We start from the raw sequence: 19,217 nt of genomic DNA on the forward strand, positions 1-19,217 counted from the left end.
TGCCTTGCATATCTGCCATACCCATATGGTCTATGGAATACTGCCAGGAGTAATTTGTAAGTGCAGAGCCAGGAGTAACCTCTGAGAGTTACTAGGGGCCAAAAATAAAAATAAAGTAATACAAAACAAAAAACTTAAATAATTGCTAAATTATTACTAATTAAGGTTAATTAATTCATGCTTCCCATGATTACAGTTTTGGTGGTGTTGTGATGGTAGTAAATGTATTTAATACATATTCTTAGTGATGTTCACATATAAAATATAGTACAATTTTAATTATAATTTTTACAATACACTGCAAGAGCTTACCCATTTTATATATAGACGTGTGTGCCCTTTGACCAAGATATTTCCTACTCTCCAGCTCCTCAAAACTATCATTTCTTTTTATCTCTGTTCTTATGTGCTTAATTTTGTTATATTCTACAAATAAGTGCAATTATGTAATGTTTATCTTTTATTACTTTTTCACTTGACAATAACATCAGGATCCATTCATATTTAGAAATATCTGATTTTTCTTAATTTTATGGATGAATAATATTTAATGATATTTATGTTTTTATGAATTGATTTTAAATGTAAGAAAAGCAAATATAATACAGGTAGTCTATAGAAATTGAACAGTTAAAACAATATAGCATAAGTGTGCTATGTCTTGATCATAATCAGAATATATATCACTTATTTTTCTCTATTATTTCATTAATCATTACTTTTATGTTATTTGACTTAGCATTTTGAAGTAACTTTCACAAAAGCAAGCTGGCTAAATTCAGCTTTATAGAGAAATTTTTTTCTTATTTTCTAGTTTTCTTTCATGTGAATTAACTACCACTTAAATTTTTTCTTTTTTTGGATTTTGGATCATAACTGGTAATGTTTAGGAGTTAAGCCTGGTTCTGCATTCATGAGTTACTTATGGTGAACTTACTTGTGGTGATGCTTGGGAGACCATATGGGATTTTAGGACTTGAACCCAGATTACCTGCATACAATGCCTATGTCTTATAGCTCTATTATATTGCCAACCCCACCATTTACATTTTATAGATGATCTTCTTTTTCTCTTTAAATTTGATCTACTCTTGATTATCCAAGTAAATGTAAATGATTCTAAAGTCAAATAAAGGGGTCCAATAGATAACACCATTCCCATTTAGAGAATTCTATTTATAATTTAGTCTGGAACCTAAGGAAAAAATAAAATAAATCTATAGAAATATGAACAGTTGGCCAATGGTCTAATAATTGGGTATTGGGGATGCCTAGAGAGTAATAAAATGTTCATAAAGCTGTCAATTCTGAAGATAGATTGGCATTGGGGATCTACTATAGAGGACAGCATATATACATAAAAATACTGTATCATATATTTACGATATATTATATTAGAAATTTGCCAGGAGAGTAGATATTAAATGCCTTCACTGCAACAAAAGTAAATGATAACCATATGAAGGATGTGTTAACTCTTTTGATAATCACTTAGCACTCTTATACAAGTATTAAATTGAGGATGTTTTGTTGAATTTTGTATTGCTTGAATATAGTTATCAATGAAAGTGTTGGGATTACAAAATACTTTATACACTATCCATTGAAACAATTATGTAGAATTCTCCCACTTTAATAATATGATTACTAATTTATTGATTTTTCCCTCATCCTCTCTAACTTATTGATTTTTAAATTTTTTTAATTTATTGATTTTTATACTTTGAATCAACCTTGCCTTCTTGAAATTAATTCCAATAGGTCATAATGTATAATCATTTTCATAAATTTTTAGATTCAATGGCTAATATTTTGCTGAGGTTTTATTTTATCTATATTGACAAAGAATGTTTTTTCTCATTTTGTGTGTGTTTGTGATTCTTTGGCCTTGATATCAGGGTAATATTGAACTCAATACCTATTCTCTTTCTTCTATATTTTTTAATAATATCAGAAACAATAAGGACAATTCCCAGACAAGAAGTGCAATGACCTCTGCCTGACTTTGGAGATACCTAAACATAACCAGCCTTCCTTTTTCTTCCACCTGTAAGGACAGGGTGAGAAGAGAACATTATTCTCAGATTTTAATGCTCTAGAGTTTAATTACAAAAAACTTATCTTGGTCTCACATGTTAAGTCATTGGGTGCACAAATCTATTTAATCTTGATATATAGCATTATAAGAAACTATTTCCTTGTAGCACAACAATTTTATTCAATATTAACTTTTAAACAAAGTGGGTATTTTGAACCATTTTCTTTAACTCCACAGACTGGTCTGAGATGCATTCCATTAATCTTGAGGTCATCTTGGACTTAAAGAATATTAAAAACAGCAAACTCTGAATATTTCTCCCAGGAAAGGGTAGAGAAATAAACAGAGGTGACTGAACTTACTAGAGACATTATTAGCAGATAGAATCTTAGATTTAGAATCTTACACATATATCAAGATTTGAAATAGAAGTGTTTTGCATGTGTCACTACTATTTTTAACTTTTCTCACCCACAGGGGCTGGCTGTATAAAATTAGACAATAATTTCCATCCAAAACTCTATTTCCATCTTTGAAAAATGGAAATCAAAATAAGTCATACATTTCCTATGATTTATAGCATATGCTAGAATCTGCTCATGTTGATTCCTATGGATGATGATGCAAACTTTTTCCAAACTACACTTTTAGTTGATGAATTGAAAATGACCATGGTTAGAGTAGTTACCTCAGGATATCAGGAAATAGCATGTAATGGCTTTTAGAAAAAGCCTCTAAACACTGTTGTTTTGGGGGGGCCATACGTGTCGGTGCTCATGGCTGGATGCTGGATGCTGAGGATAGAATCCTAGTTTGTTGCATGCAAGGTAAGTGCCCCACCTTCTATACTATAGCTCCAGCCCAAGTTGTTAAACACTTATTTACACATATAATTTAATCTTACTTTTTTTCTAGCATATATATGAAAATTGATACCGTTTCTTGTGTTCTGAACTTGGCATGCCCAGTATTAGATTTTCCTTTGTTAGAAGAAAGTTAAAGGCACAAATGCTAGCGTACTCACTTTTCAATAAACAGTTTCTATCATTTAAGATTCCCTCACTCTTCATTTATTTCTTGCCACTGTAGCTTATAAAGCTTAGCTACCCACATGAATGGCTATCATCCAAGTTTTTTGTGGTCCCTTACCAACCAATTCATCTCACCTCAATATTCTTTTAAGAATAACAAACTAATAATTAGTATGTTAATTAGCAATTTATGAAGTGCTCCCAAGGTTTTATTTTATTTAATCTGCACAACTCTCCTATAAGTGATGAATTTATTATTCAAATGTTTCAGTTCAAAAATTATATTCAAGAATAAACATAACCAACGGTACCTTTGGAACATTCCTCTTCCACAATCCTGAAATCAATTGATTCTTTTTATTTATTTAATCCTTTTCATTTCGAATTCTTTCTGTCAAACAATTGGTATATTAAATCTCTTCTATATTTTAAAACATAATTTGACTAATCGTAACTCTCATTAACTTTTTAATTCTGTCTTTTAGCCAGTATCTGGAAGGATCTTGTTGAGTTTGTGTTTTTTTTTCCTCTCCATTGTTTTTTTTTTTTTAATTTATTTTGCTTTTTTGGATGAATAACACCTGAAGCAGTAGTGCTCAGGGACTATGCACATCTCAGTGCTAATGCATCATGCAGCAGTGCTCAAGGGACCGTGCAGTGCCAGACATTGAACCTGGACATCCAGCATGCGGATCTTAAACTCCAGCCTATGGAGACATTTAACCTACCTATTCTAGTTTACTCTCCATCTACTCTGTAAAGTAGAGAGTATAGAAATTGCTTAATGTTGTGTTTTCTCAAACTAGAGAGTTGTGTGTGAATTCAACTGATTAGCTATGTGATCTTAAATCAAAATTATTTTACAATTTATTTTAATTTAATCTCATTTTACAAAATTATTTTAAAATTTATTTTAATTGTCAGAAGACAACTAAGAGAATTACCAGAGACATATAGTGTGCTCGGTCCAAGATTTGATAAAAAAAAGTTACCTATGGTTGGAGCAATGGTACAGTGAGTAGGGCATTTGCCTTGCATGAGGCCAACTTGATTTTGATCCCCGGCATTGCATATAGCCATATGGTTTCCCAAGTCTGATAGGAGTGATTTCTGAGCTCAAAGTCATGAGTAATCCCTGAACACCACCAGGTGTGTATCAAACAAACAAAACAAAAGCAAAAAAAGGAATGTCACTATTATTAATAGTACTCCATTGAAGATGATTATTGGAAACATTTAAGTTGCATTTTTGACATCATGACCAGGTAGGTAATTGGTCTTTCCACTTCAATGTGACCCATTTTCTTTGTCTCCATTAAATTTATATATTTTCTTACATTTTATTAACTCCTTCAAGTTGATGTTCCCTGGAATTATATCATTGAGACACATGTTTTAACCTCCTTCATTGGTTTCCAGGCTGAATTATAGGTGATAACTCTTGAATAAGTCATATCAATCAAATTCCATTATCCGAAGCTTGAAATCGTGTCTTCCTTTAGATGACCAATAACAACTCAAAGCATATTAGTCCAAAATAAAACTATTCATCATAAATTTTAAGCCTGGCCGGCCTTTCCTATTTTCTACTTCTGTAAATAGCAGTACTGTTAATCATATAACCCAAGATAATGCTTTTTCTTGATCTTTGGTAAACTTGCAATTTTTCTATCATATTTATTTCTAATCTGCCATTTTACTGGACTTTGTGGTAGCCCTGAAGATATGAAACTGTAAGATGATACCCAGTTACCTCAGACAAAGGTGTTCCCTAACTTCCTCTGTCCTAAAACCTTTTCTTTTGATATCTAAAAGCCCAATGGATAGGACTTTTGTCTCCTCTCTGGACCTTCCCACTCCTGGTATAGAAAATTGGTTTAAAATAAAAGGTCAGTACTGGCTTTTGACTGGGGCAGAGAGCAGGAGGCAAAAAGGTCACAGATGCAATGTTTATCCTTTCTTGTTTGCTTGGTGTTTTATTTCTTCACTGCTACCCTGCATCTTCAGACCCGTCCACCTAAGGGGTTCGGAACATAGCATGTGGGGGTGACCTCACAACCTGTGGATTTTTATTTGACATATAACCACATTCTAATTTTTAGAATCTGTAAATATAACTTATCAAAAAGTTTTTTAATTGTATCAAGTCAAGAATCTTGAGATTATACAATTGGATGTCAAATGCCATAACAAATATTCTTATACAATCAATACAGAAATGGGGCCTAGAGAAACAGTTTAATGGGCTGAATACATGCTTTGCCCATAAGAGACCCAGAATCAATCCCAAGTACTTCATGGACCATTGAGTATGACAAGCACAGATATGGGGATATCTTTCCTTCTATGAGGCACCACCACTGTGATCTATCCTCAGAGCACAAAACAATTAAAAATAAAAGTAGGGAGCTGGAGTGGTAGCACAGTGTTAGGGAGTTTGCCTCGAAAGTGGCTGATCTAGGAGGGTCATGGGTTTGATTCCTAGTATCCCATATGGTCCCCTGAGCCAGGAACGATTTCTCAGCACTGAGCCAGGAGTAAACCCTGAGCTCTTCTGGGTGTGGCCCAAAACACCAAAATAAACAAATCAATCAATCAATAAATAAATAAAGTAGAAATAGACAAGAGACAAATAAATAAAAAGGTGATGTGAAGACAGATATAAAGATTGGCTTGATGCAACTATAGAAAACGAAAGAGCAAAGAATGTCAACAACCACCAATAAACTAGAAGAGGCAAGAAATAGAACTCCTATATTGCTCCAAGAGATTATAGAGGGAGCATAGTCCTGTGACACTTTGATTTTGATCTTCTGTCCAGTGGAAATCTTGCTGTTATTTGAGGCAATAAGTTTGAGCAAATTTATTGCTAGAATTCGAAGAATAAGTCCAACCTTCTCCAACCTCATATAATGCTGGTTCTCAATTTTCCCACATGGATGATGTGAATAATAACGGTAAACATACCCAATTTACATCAAGCTATACAAGGGGGGAATAGTTGCACTAGCATTACGGGGGTAAAGGAGGGAGATATGGGATACTTGCTGGCCACAGAGGTGGAGGGAGGACAACACTAGTGGTGGCAATATCCCTCATTCATTGTCACTATGTGCCTCAAATATTATTGTGAAAGAATTGTAATTCACTTTGATCACAATAAAAATTAAAAAATCTCTCTCTGTCTCTCTCTGTCTCTGTCTTTCTCTGTCTCTGTCTCTCTCTGTATCTCTGTCTCTGCCTTTCTCTGTCTCTCTGTCTCTAACTCTCTGTCTGTCTCTGTCTGTCTCTGTCTCTGTCTCTCTGTCTCTGTCTCTGTCTCTGTCTATCTCTCTCTCTCTCTCTCTCTCTCTCTCTTTCTCTCTCTCTTTCTCCCATCCTCCCCCTTCTCCAAGCTATCCTTCAGTGGACATCACTCACTGTCTAAAGCACAATAAACTTTGATATCTTCTTTTTTTTTGGGGGGGGGCACACCCACTTGATGCTCAGGGGTTACTCCTGGCTAAGCACTCAAAAATTGCCCCTGCCTTTGGGGGACCATATGGGAAGCCAGGGGATTGAACCGAGGTCTTTACTTGGCTAGTGCTTGCAAGGCAGACATCTTACCTCTAGCACCACCTCGTTGGCCTCAGACTTCAATATCTTAAATCATCACACATTCTAAGTTTTCTTTTTTTTTTTTTACATTAACCCATTCTTTTTTTTCTTTATCTTTATTTAAACACAGTGATTACAAACATGATTATAGTTGTATGATTACAGTCATGTAAAGAGCACCCCCCTTCACCGGTGCAACATTCCCACCACCAATTTCCCAGATCTCCCTCCTCCCCACCCCCCTACACCTGTACTCGAGACAGGCTTTCCACTTCCCTCATTCATTCACATTGTTAGGATAGTTTTCAGTGTAGTCATCTCTGCAACTGCACTCATCACTCTATGTGATGAGCTGCATGTCCTGAGCTGCACCTGCCAGCCCTCATCTCTCTTGTCTCTGAGATACAGTTAAAAATGTCCTTCATTTTTCTTAAAGCCCATAGATGAGTGAAACCATTCTGCATCTTTCTCTCTCCCTCTGACTTACTTCACTCAGCATAATAGATTCCATGTACATCCATGTATAGGAAAATTTCATGACTTCATCTCTCCTGATGGCTGCATAGTATTCCATTGTGTATATGTACCACAGTTTCTTCAGCCACTCATCTGTTGAAGGGCATCTTGGTTGTTTCCAGAGTCTGGCTATTGTAAATAGCACTGCAATAAATATAGGAGTAAGGAATGGATTTTTGTATTGTATTTTTGTGTTTCTTGGGTATATTCCTAGGAGTGGTATAGCTGGATCGTATGGAAGCTCAATTTCCAGTTTGTGAAGGAATCTCCATATCGCTTTCCATAAAGGTTGTACTAGACGGCATTCCCACCAGCAGTGAAAAAGAGTTCCTTTCTCTCCACATCCCCGCCTGCACTGCTTGTTTTCCTTTTTTGTGATGTGTGCCAATCTCAGTGGCGTGAGGTGGTACCTCATAGTAGTTTTGATTTGCATCTCCCTGACGATTAGTGATGTTGAACATCTTTTCATGTGCCTTTTGGCCATTTGCCTTTCTTCTTTTTCAAAGTGTCTGTTCATTTCTTCTCCCCATTTTTTGATGGGGTTAGTTGTTTTTTTCTTGTATAGTTCTGTCAGTACCTTGTAAATTTTGGATATTAGCCCTCTATCCTCAGAAACCTGGATACACATTCTTTTCCAATGTACATGGATCATTCTCCAGGATAGATCACGTGCTGGCACATAAAACATACTTCCATAAAATAAAAAAGATAGGCATTTTGCAGGCTGCCTTTGCTGACCACAAGGCTCTGAAGTTAGATGTGAACTGCAAAGGGACACAGAAGAAAAAATTTAACACCTGGAAGTTAAACAGCCTCATACTCAATAACCAGTGGGTCCAAGATGAAATCAAGGAGGAAATCAAAAGGTTCCTGGAAACAAATGACAATAAAGACACAAACTATCAGAACTTATGGGACACAGCAAAAGCAGTACTGAGAGGAAAATTTATAGCTTTGCAAGCACACATCAGGAAGGAAGAAGGAGCTTACCTGAATAGCTTAATGACACAGCTAATAGAACTAGAAAGTGCTCAACAAAAGGACCCAAAATTAGGGAGACAGAAGGAAATAACAAAGCTGAGAGCAGAAATCAACTAAGTGGAAACCCAAAAAACAATCTGAAAGATCAACGAAAGCAGAAGTTGGTTCTTTGAAAAAATAAACAAGATTGATAGACCATTGGCAAAACTCACAAAGCAAAAGAAAGAGAGAAACTTGATAACGCATATTAGAAATGAAAAGGGGGAGATCACTACAGATACTGCAGAGATTCAAAGGGTATTCAGAGAATATTTTGAGAAACTCTATGCCACTAAATATGAGAACCTGGAAGAAATGGATACATTTCTGAACTCATATAACCTTCCACGGTTGAATAAAGAAGAGGTAGCATATCTAAACACCCCCATCACTATTGAGGAAATTAAAACTGTAATCAAAAATTTACCCAAAAACAAAAGCCCAGGCCCTGATGGATTCACAAATGAATTCTTTCAAACCTTTCAAGAGGAACTACTACCAATTCTGGCCAGGCTCTTTTATGAAATTGAAAAAACAGGAATACTTCCAAATAGCTTTTATGAAGCCAACATCACCTTAATACCAAAACCTGATAGAGATGCTGCCAAAAAAGAAAATTACAGACCAATATCCCTGATGAACACAGATGCAAATATCCTCAAAAAATCTTGGCGAACAGGATCCAGTGCCTCATCAAGAAGATCATTCACATTGATCAAGTAGGTTTCATCCCAGGAATGCAAGGCTGGTTTAACATCAGTAAATCTATCAATATAATACACAACATAAACAACAAAAAAAATAAAAATCACATGGTCATATTAATAGATGCAGAAAAAGCATTTGATAAGGTTCAACACCCATTCTTGATGAAAACTCTCAGCAAGATAGGAATAAAAGGAACCTTTCTCAATATAGTCAAAGCCATCTACCAGAAGCCAGTGGCAAATATTATCCTCAATGGAGAAAAACTAAAATCCTTTCCTCTAAATTCTGGTACAAGACAAGGCTGTCCTCTCTCACCACTCCTATTCAACATAGCACTGGAAGTACTTGCTATAGCGATTAGGCAAGAAAAAGATATCAAGGGAATCCAGATAGGAAAGGAAGAAGTCAAGCTCTCACTGTTTGCAGATTGCATGATACTCTACTTAGAAAACCCTAAAGACTCTACCAAAAAGCTTCTAGAAATAATTGATTCATATAGCAAAGTGGCAGGCTACAAAATTAACACACAAAAATCAATGGCCTTTTTATACACTAATAATGATAGGGAAGAAATGGACATTAAGAGAACAATCCCATTCACATTAGTTCCACACAAACTCAAATATCTTGGAGTCAACCTGACTAAAGATGTGAAGGATCTATACAAAGAAAATTACAAAACACTGCTCCAAAAAAATAAGAGAGGACACGCGGAAATGGAAACACATACCATGCTCATGGATTGGCAGGATCAACATCATTAAAATGGCAATACTTCCAAAAGCATTGTACAGATTTAACGCGATACCTCTGAAGATACCCATGACATTCTTCAAATAAGTGGATCAAATACTTCTGAAATTCATCTGGACCAACAAACAACCTCGAATAGCTAAAGCACTCCTTGGGAAAAGGAATATGGGAGGCATTACTTTCCCCAATTTTAAGTTGTATTACAAAGCAACAGTTATAAAAACAGCATGGTATTGGAATAAAGACAGACCCTCAGATCAGTGGAATAGGCTTGAGTACTCAGAGAAGGTTCCTCAGACATATAACCACCTTGTTTTTGATAAAGGAGCAAGAAATCCTAAATGGAGCAGGGAAAGCCTATTCAACAAGTGGTGTTGGCACAACTGGTTAGCCACTTGCAAAAAAGCGAACTCAGACCCACAGCTAACACCATGTACAAAGGTAAAATCCAAATGGATTAAAGACCTTGATATCAGAACTGAAACTATAAGGTATATAGAACAACATGTAGGTGAAACACTCCAGGACATTGAGACTAAAGGCATCTTTAAGGAGGAGACAGCACTTTCCAAGCAAGTGGAAGCAGAGATAAACAGATGGGACTATATTAAGCTGAGAAGCTTCTGCATCTCAAAGGAAATAGTGCCCAGAATACAAAGGCCACCCACTGAGTGGGAGAAATTATTCACCCAATACTCATCAGATAAAGAGCTAAGTTTTTAACTCTTTTTGCATAAATACTTTATTCCTCGTATTGTGTTTTATCAACCTTGATTCTTTATGGCCTCTGCATTCACCCTGGTATCCCAATTTCATGTGAATAACTGATCTTTCTGTATTCCTTTCTTTCTCCCCTCTTTTGTAACTCTGAACTTGATATACATTAAAAAATACAACTATTTATGGGGGGCAGGGTGGTGGCGCAAGTGGTAGGGCGTCTGGCTTGCACGTGATGACCTAGGATGGATTGTAGTTTGATCCCCTGATATCTCATATGGTCCCAGAGAGATTTCTGAGTGCATAGTCAGGAGTAACCCCTGAGTGTCGCCCACCCCCCCAAATCCAACCATTTAATCTTCCTCATCATATTGTCTTCTTTTTTTTTTTTTTTTGTTTTGTTTTTTTTTTTTTTTTTTTATTTTTTTTTTTATTTAAACACCTTGATTACATACATGATTGTGTTTGGGTTTCAGTCATAAAAGGAACACCACCCATCACCAGTGCAACATTCCCATCACCCAAGTCCCAAATCACCCTCCTCCCCACCCAACCCCCGCCTGTACCCTAAACAGGCTCTACATTTCCCTCATACATTCTCAATATTAGGACAGTTCAAAATGTAGTTATTTCTCTAACTAAACTCATCACTCTTTGTGGTGAGCTTCCTGAGGTGAGCTGGAACTTCCAGCTCTTTTCTCTTTTGTGTCTGAAAATTATTATTACAAGGGTGTCTTTCATTTTTCTTAAAACCCATAGATGAGTGAGACCATTCTGCGTTTTTCTCTCTCTCTCTGACTTATTTCACTCAGCATAATAGATTCCATGTACATCCATGTATAGGAAAATTTCATGACTTCATCTCTCCTGACAGCTGCATAATATTCCATTGTGTATATGTACCACAGTTTCTTTAGCCATTCATCTGTTGAAGGGCATCTTGGTTGTTTCCAGAGTCTTGCTATGGTAAATAGAGCTGCAATGAATATAGGTGTAAGGAAGGGGTTTTTGTATTGTATTTTTGTGTTCCTAGGGTATATTCCTAGGAGTGGTATAGCTGGATCGTATGGGAGCTCGATTTCCAGTTTTTGGAGGAATCTCCATATCGCTTTCCATAAAGGTTGAACTAGACAGCATTCCCACCAGCAGTGGATAAGAGTTCCTTTCTCTCCACATCCCCGCCAACACTGTTTATTCTCATTCTTTGTGATGTGTGCCATTCTCTGGGGTGTGAGGTGGTATCTCATCGTTGTTTTGATTTGCATCTCCCTGATGATTAGTGATGTGGAACATTTTTTTCATGTGTCTTTTGGCCATGCGTATTTCTTCTTTGTCAAAGTGTCTGTTCATTTCTTCTCCCCATTTTTTGATGGGGTTAGATGTTTTTTTTCTTGTAAAGTTCTGTCAGTGCCTTGTATATTTTGGAGATTAGCCCCTTATCTGATGGGTATTGGGTGAATAGTTTCTCCCACTCAGTGGGTGGCTCTTGTATCCTGGGCACTATTTCCTTTGAGGTGCAGAAGCTTCTCAGCTTAAAATATTCCCATCTGTTAATCTCTGCTTTCACTTGCTTGGAGAGTGCAGTTTCCTCCTTGAAGATGCCTGTAATGTCCTGTAGTGTTTTGCCTATGTGCTGTTCTATATATCTTATGGTTTTGGGGCTGATATCGAGGTCTTTAATCCATTTGGATTTTACCTTTGTACATGATGTTAGCTGGGGGTCTAAGTTTAATTTTTTGCAAGTGGCTATCCAATTGTGCCAACACCACTTGTTGAAGAGGCTTTCCCTGCTCCATTTAGGATTTCCTGCTCCTTTATCAAAAATTAGATGGTTGTATCTCTGGGGAACATTTTCTGAGTATTCAAGCCTATTCCACTGATCTGAGGACCTATCCTTATTCCAATACCATGCTGTTTTGATAACTGTTGCTTTGTAGTACAGTTTAAAGTTGGGAAAAGTAATTCCTCCCATATTCTTTTTCCCAATGATTGCTTTAGCTATTCGAGGGTGTTTATTGTTCCAAATAAATTTCAAAAGTGTCTGATCCACTTCTTTGAAGAATGTCATGGGTATCTTTAGAGGGATGGCATTAAATCTGTATAATGCCTTGGGGAGTATTGACATTTTGATGATGTTAATCCTGCCAATCCATGAGCAGGGTATGTGTTTCCATTTCCGTGTGTCCTCTCTTATTTCTTGGAGCAGAGTTTTATAGTTTTCTTTGTATAGGTCCTTCACATATTTAGTCAAGTTGATTCCAAGATATTTGAGTTTGTGTGGTACTATTGTGAATGGGGTTGTTTTCTTAATGTCCATTTCTTCTTTATTACTGTTGGTGTATAGAAAGGCCATTGATTTTTGTGTGTTAATTTTGTAGCCTGCCACCTTGCTATATGAGTCTATTGTTTCTAGAAGCTTTTTGATAGAGTCTTTAGGGTTTTCTAAGTAGAGTATCATGTCATCTGCAAACAGTGAGAGCTTGACTTCTTCCTTTCCTATCTGGATTCCCTTGATATCCTTTTCTTGCCTAATCGCTATAGCAAGTACTTCCAGTGCTATGTTGAATAGGAGTGGTGAGAGAGGACAGCCTTGTCTTGTGCCAGAATTTAGAGGGAAGGCTTTCAGTTTTTCTCCATTGAGGATAATATTTGCCACTGGCTTGTGGTAGATGGCCTTCACTATATTGAGAAAGGTTCCCTCCATTCCCATCTTGCTGAGAGTTTTGATCAAGAATGGGTGTTGGACCTTATCAAATGCTTTCTCTGCATCTATTGATATGATCATGTGGTTTTTATTTTTCTTGTTATTGATGTTGTGTATTATGTTGATAGATTTACGGATGTTAAACCAGCCTTGCATTCCTGGGATGAAACCTACTTGATCGTAGTGGATGATCTTCTTAATGAGGCATTGAATCCTATTTGCCAGGATTTTGTTGAGGATCTTTGCATCTGCATTCATCAGTGATATTGGTCTGTAATTTTCTTTTTTGGTAGCGTCTCTGTCTGGTTTAGGTATCAAGGTGATGTTGGCTTCATAAAAGCTATTTGGAAGTGTTTCTGTTTGTTCAATTTCATGAAAGAGTCTTGCCACGATTGGCAGTAGTTCCTCTTGGAAAGTTTGATAGAATTCATTAGTGAATCCATCTGGACCTGGGCTTTTGTTTTTCGGCAGACATTTGATTACTGTTTTAATTTCATCAATGGTGATGGGGGTGTTTAGATATGCTACATCCTCTTCCTTCAACCGTGGAAGATTATAAGAGTCCAAGAATTTATCCATTTCTTCCAGGTTCTCATTTTTAGTGGCGTAGAGTTTTTCAAAGTAGTTTCTGATTACCCTTTGAATCTCTGTCATATCAGTAGTGATCTCTCCTTTTTCATTCCTGATACGAGTTATCAAGTTTCTCTCTCTCTCTTTCTTTGTTAGGTTTGCCAGTGGTCTATCAATCTTGTTTATTTTTTCAAAGAACCAACTTCTGCTTTCGTTGATCTTTCGGATTGTTTTTTGAGTTTCCACTTCGTTGATTTCTGCTCTCAGCTTTGTTATTTCCTTCTGTCTTCCTGTTCTTGGGTCCTTTTGTTGAGCATTTTCTAGTTCTATTAGCTGTGTCATTAAGCTACTCAGGTAAGCTCCTTCTTCCTTCCTGATGTGTGCTTGCAAAGCTATAAATTTTCCTCTCAGTACTGCTTTTGCTGTGTCCCATAAGTTCTGAGAGTTTGTGTCTTTATTGTCATTTGTTTCCAGGAACCTTTTTATTTCCTCCTTGATTTCATCTCGGACCCACTGGTTATTGAGCATGAGGCTGTTTAACTTCCAGGTGTTAAAGTGTTTCTTCTGAGTCCCTTTGGAGTTCACAAATAATTTCAGAGCCTTGTGGTCAGCGAAGGTAGTCTGCAAAATTTCTATCCTCTTGATCTTATGGAGGTATGTTTTATGTGCCAGCATGTAGTCTATCCTGGAGAATGTCCCATGTACATTGGAGAAGAATGTGTATCCAGGTTTCTGGGGATGGAGTGTCCTATATATATCCACTAGGCCTCTTTCTTCCATTTCTCTCCTCAGGTCTAGTATATTCTTGTTGGGTTTCAGTCTGGTTGACCTGTCCAGTGTTGACAAAGCCGTGTTTAGGTCCCCCACAATTATTGTGTTGTTGTTGATATTATTTTTCAGATTTGTCAGCAGTTGTATTAAATATTTTGCTGGCCCCTCATTCGGTGCATATATGTTTAGGAGAGTGAATTCTTCCTGCTCTACGTACCCCCTTGATTAATATAAAATGTCCGTCTTTGTCCCTTACAACCTTCCTGAGTATAAAGTTTGCATTATCTGATATTAGTATGGCCACTCCAGCTTTTTTATGGGTGTTGTTTGCTTGGATAACTTTTCTCCAGCCTTTTATTTTGAGTCTATGTTTGTTCTGACTATTCAGGTGCGTTTCTTGTAGGCAGCAGAAGGTTGGATTGAGTTTTTTGATCCATTTAGCCACTCTGTGTCTCTTAACTGGTGCATTTAGTCCATTGACGTTGAGAGAAAGAATTGTCCTGGGATTTAACGCCATCTTTATTTCAAAATTTGGTGTGTCTTTTGGGTAGTCTTGTCTTAGATTAGGTCTTTCAGTTTTTCTCTTAAGACTGGTTTTGTGTCTGTGAAGTTTCTGAGCTGTTTTTTGTCTGTGAAACCATGTATTCTTCCATCAAACCGGAAAGTGAGTTTTGCTGGGTATAGTATTCTGGGTGAAGCATTCATTTCATTCAGTCTTGTCACAATATCCCACCACTGCTTTCTGGCATTGAGCGTTTCTGGTGACAGGTCTGCTGTAAATCTCAGGGAAGCTTGCTTGAACATGATTTCCCCTTTTGATCTTGCTGTTTTCAGAATTCTGTCTCTATCTGTGGGATTTGTCATTGTGACTAGGATGTGTCTTGGGGTGGTTTTTCTGGGGTCTCTTTTGGTTGGTACTCTTCGGGCATGCAGGATTTGATCACATATATTCTTTAGCTCTGGAAGTTTCTCTTTAATGATGTTCTTGACCATTGATTCTTCCTGGAAATTTTCTTCCTGGGTCTCTGGGACTCCAATGATTCTTAAGTTGTTTCTGTTGATCTTATCATAGACTTCTATTTTCGTCTGTTCCCATTCTTTGACTAATTTTTCCATTGTCTGCTCATTTGCTTTAAGTTTTTTGTCCAATCTCTCCTGCTGTATGGAATTGTTATGTATCTCATCTTCCACAGCACCAAGTCTATTCTCAGCTTCTGATACCCTGTCCCAGAGCTTATCCATTTTGTCATTCACTTCGTTTACTGAGTTTTTCAGGCCTGTTAGTTGACATGTTATTTCAGTTTGGAGTTTTGTCATTTCTGCCTTCATATTTTCTTGGTTCTTATTAGTGTTCTGTTCAACTCGATCCATGGTTTCTTGGAGTCTGTTGAGCACCTTCCATATTGCTAGTCTAAAGTCCTTATCTGAGAGGTTGATTAGTTGTTCAGTCATTATCTGGTCCTCAGAATTGTCATCTTCATTCTCTATGTCTGATGCTGGCCTGCGCTGTTTCCCCATTGTCACATTTGTATTGTGGGTTTTTTCTACGTGTTGTAGTGGTATTCATTGTCTATATGATGTAGGCAGCACACTCCTCTGGCTCCTCCCTTTCTGGATGGGCTGACTTGCCTCTAAGGGAGGGGAGTCCTCCGTGGATGAAGCCTCACACTGGGTCAAATCTTAGGCCCGAGCATGTAACAGAGAAGACAGTCCAGAGAGAAATGTTTGCTTCTGTGATATAACGCCGTTCTTAGTGTGATTTTTCCTTCTTGTTGCAATGGAGTTCTTTCCTTAGAAAGAGTGCACGGCCGCGTAGCGAAGCGGAGCGGCCGTGCTCCTCTGAGCCTCTTTTTGCCCCACTCGCAAGAGTTTCACGCAAGAGGACAGTAGACAGACATAGACAGGTCACACTCACAGTCTTTCACAGCTGAGCCCCACTGGGCCGGTGTACTTTCGCGGATTTTCCCCGCCTGGTGTCACACACAGGGAGCCAGCTTTTGCAAAGGATAGCCGGTTTTTATGCTCTGAAGTCCCTCCCTGAAAATGGCGTCTGGGCGAGCGAGGTTTCTGGAGGCTCTTTTTGCCCCACTCGCAAGAGTTTCACGCAAGAGGACAGTAGACAGACATAGACAGGTCACACTCACAGTCTTTCACAGCTGAGCCCCACTGGGCCGGTGTACTTTCGCGGATTTTCCCCGCCTGGTGTCACACACAGGGAGCCAGCTTTTGCCACATTTTGTTAAAATTATATGTTTTCTTCCTGAAGCTGCAAGTTTCTTAAAAAATATATTTGATCTTAATAAGTTTGCTTTTTCTTTTTTTTTTTTTTTTTGGTGGTTTTTGGGTCACACCCGGCAATGCTCAGGGATTATTCCTGGCTCCAGGCTCAGAAATTGCTCCTGGCAGGCACAGGGGACCATATGATCATATTGTCTTCTTAAAAAAAAAACCAGAATCTGATTTTTCTAACATTTGTTTTCTTTTTCTTTAACATTTGTTTTCTTAATAGGTTTAATTGATTTTCCTTATTTCCAGGCATTTTTAACAGCTGGGTAAACATAGATGCTCCATGTAAGCCTACTGTTGTGATGAGATTAATATATTAAAAGTGTTATCCCACCCAGATCCAAGTCTGCTCTCAAAATTTTTTTTGAGTTGTAATAGAACTACATATTGTCTAGCATCTTCATTTTATCTAGATTTTAGCATTTTTCAGTTGAATAATTAATAAAATTCTACTTCCCTGGGAGGCTTTCTTAACTGATAAAGATAAGAAAATTGCTTTTTCAACTTGACTAACTTACTTCAATATGTCTGCCCAATAGATAGCATTAATTGTTATTTACAAATATAATTAGAAGAGCACAGCTCTACACTAACTATAGATGCATAAATATTATACATATACATACATATATATTTAAATATAAATAACATATTTGTCACTAGCATATTAGTTTTATTATTGAACAAATATATAGGAAATGCACTTTGAAAGAGGAGAATCAAATATGTGACTGTAAATCACAAGTTTAAAGTTACAGGGAACTTAGCAATCTGAGTTAAATCTCTGAATCTTATAGATGAGAAAACAGAAAACTATTTTTAAATTATTTATTTTATTTTATTTTATTTTATTTAAACACCTTGATTACATACATGATTGTGTTTGGGTTTCAGTCATGTGAAGAACACCACTTATCACCAGTTCAACATTCCCATCACCAATGTCCAAAATCTCCCTCCTCCCCACCCGACCCCCGCCTGTACTCTAGACAGGCTCTCCATTTCCCTCATACATTCTCATTATTAGGACAGTTCAAAATGTAGTTATTTCTCTAACTAAACTCATCACTCTTTGTGGTGAGCTTCCTGAGGTGAGCTGTAACAGGAAACTTACTTTGAGAAGACGACTTGCCTGCGTTAGTCAGTGAAGTAGGAACAGAATTAAGATCAAGATAAGAACTTTGATTACCTGACACTATGACTTCTTAGCTCTCCTCTTCTCTCAACACTGAAACATAAGGCATAGTTTTGAAACTCTTGGAATGTCTTTAATTTCATTGCTTAAGATTCTAAATGATTCATTATCTGGTATTTTTAGTCAGTCTCTAATATTCATCACCCTTGCCAGTTTGCACATGAAATTTTTAAATCTCATTCTCTAGGGAATAAGAAAGACCTGCTTACCAAGTGCCCAAGTCAGATAGATCTTTTCAATGAATAAGACATTAATCAGATTTATAGTGTGGCCAGAGTTTGGTGGTGACAACTGGAGAATTGCAGCAATAAATATTTGACATGATTTTTAAAAAAAATTAAAATATTTTACATTTTATCAGGTTTTCCTCTAAGAAATAGTGGAAAAGGAGAATTGGGGAAGAGCAAGAAATAGGGCCATAATTTTTACTGGAAGATACAATATTGTCCAACTCTTGATAGATTTCTTTTCAGGTAAGACGAGATGTCAAACTGGCTTATGAGTCATATTTCTCTACATTTATTTCTGGACATTTACAAAACTAAACTATGAAAACTATTATAAGAATATAGGTAAGGCGCCAGAGCTATTTGCTTTGCACATGGCTAACCCAGGATAGACCCCAATTCAATTTCCGGCATCCTATAAAGTTCCCCTACCTGCCAGGAGAGATTTCTGAGCACAGAACCAGGAGTAACCACTCAGTGCCACCAGATGTGACTCAAAAAACAAACAAATAAAAAACAAAGACTATAATTAAAGACTAATTTCCCAAACTCTGTATTCACAAATGAGTGTATATTCATATTTTTTAATTTTAAGCATCCTGCTTTATAATACTGGTACTTGTAGGGTTTCATGCATTATGCAGACCAGCACCACACCCTTTCCCAGAGAGAGTACTTCCTTCAATCACTGTCCCAGTGCCCCCTCCATTCTAATACTCCCATTCCCACTTCCCCTGGTAAACTTCCAACTGAAGATCAGTTCTCCATTGTTGTGTAACAAAGTTATACTCCCTACTTCATTTCTTTAGATCTCACATATAAGTGAGATAGTTCTGTATGTGTTTCTGTCTGACTAACTGCACTCATCATCATGCTTTCCAAACCCATCCAGGAAGCAACACATTGCATCATTTTATCTTTTCTTCCAGTCAAGTAGTAGTCAATTGTGTATATTTATATTTATATCTATCAATATATCTATTACTATATTTATATCAGAATTTCTTTATTCAGCCATCCTTTCTTGGGCAACTTGATTTGTTTTTAGAATTGACCAATTGTGAATAGTATTACAATGAACATG

The sequence above is a fragment of the Suncus etruscus genome, chromosome 5 (genome assembly GCF_024139225.1).
Source record: "Suncus etruscus isolate mSunEtr1 chromosome 5, mSunEtr1.pri.cur, whole genome shotgun sequence".
Lineage (NCBI taxonomy): Eukaryota > Metazoa > Chordata > Mammalia > Eulipotyphla > Soricidae > Suncus > Suncus etruscus.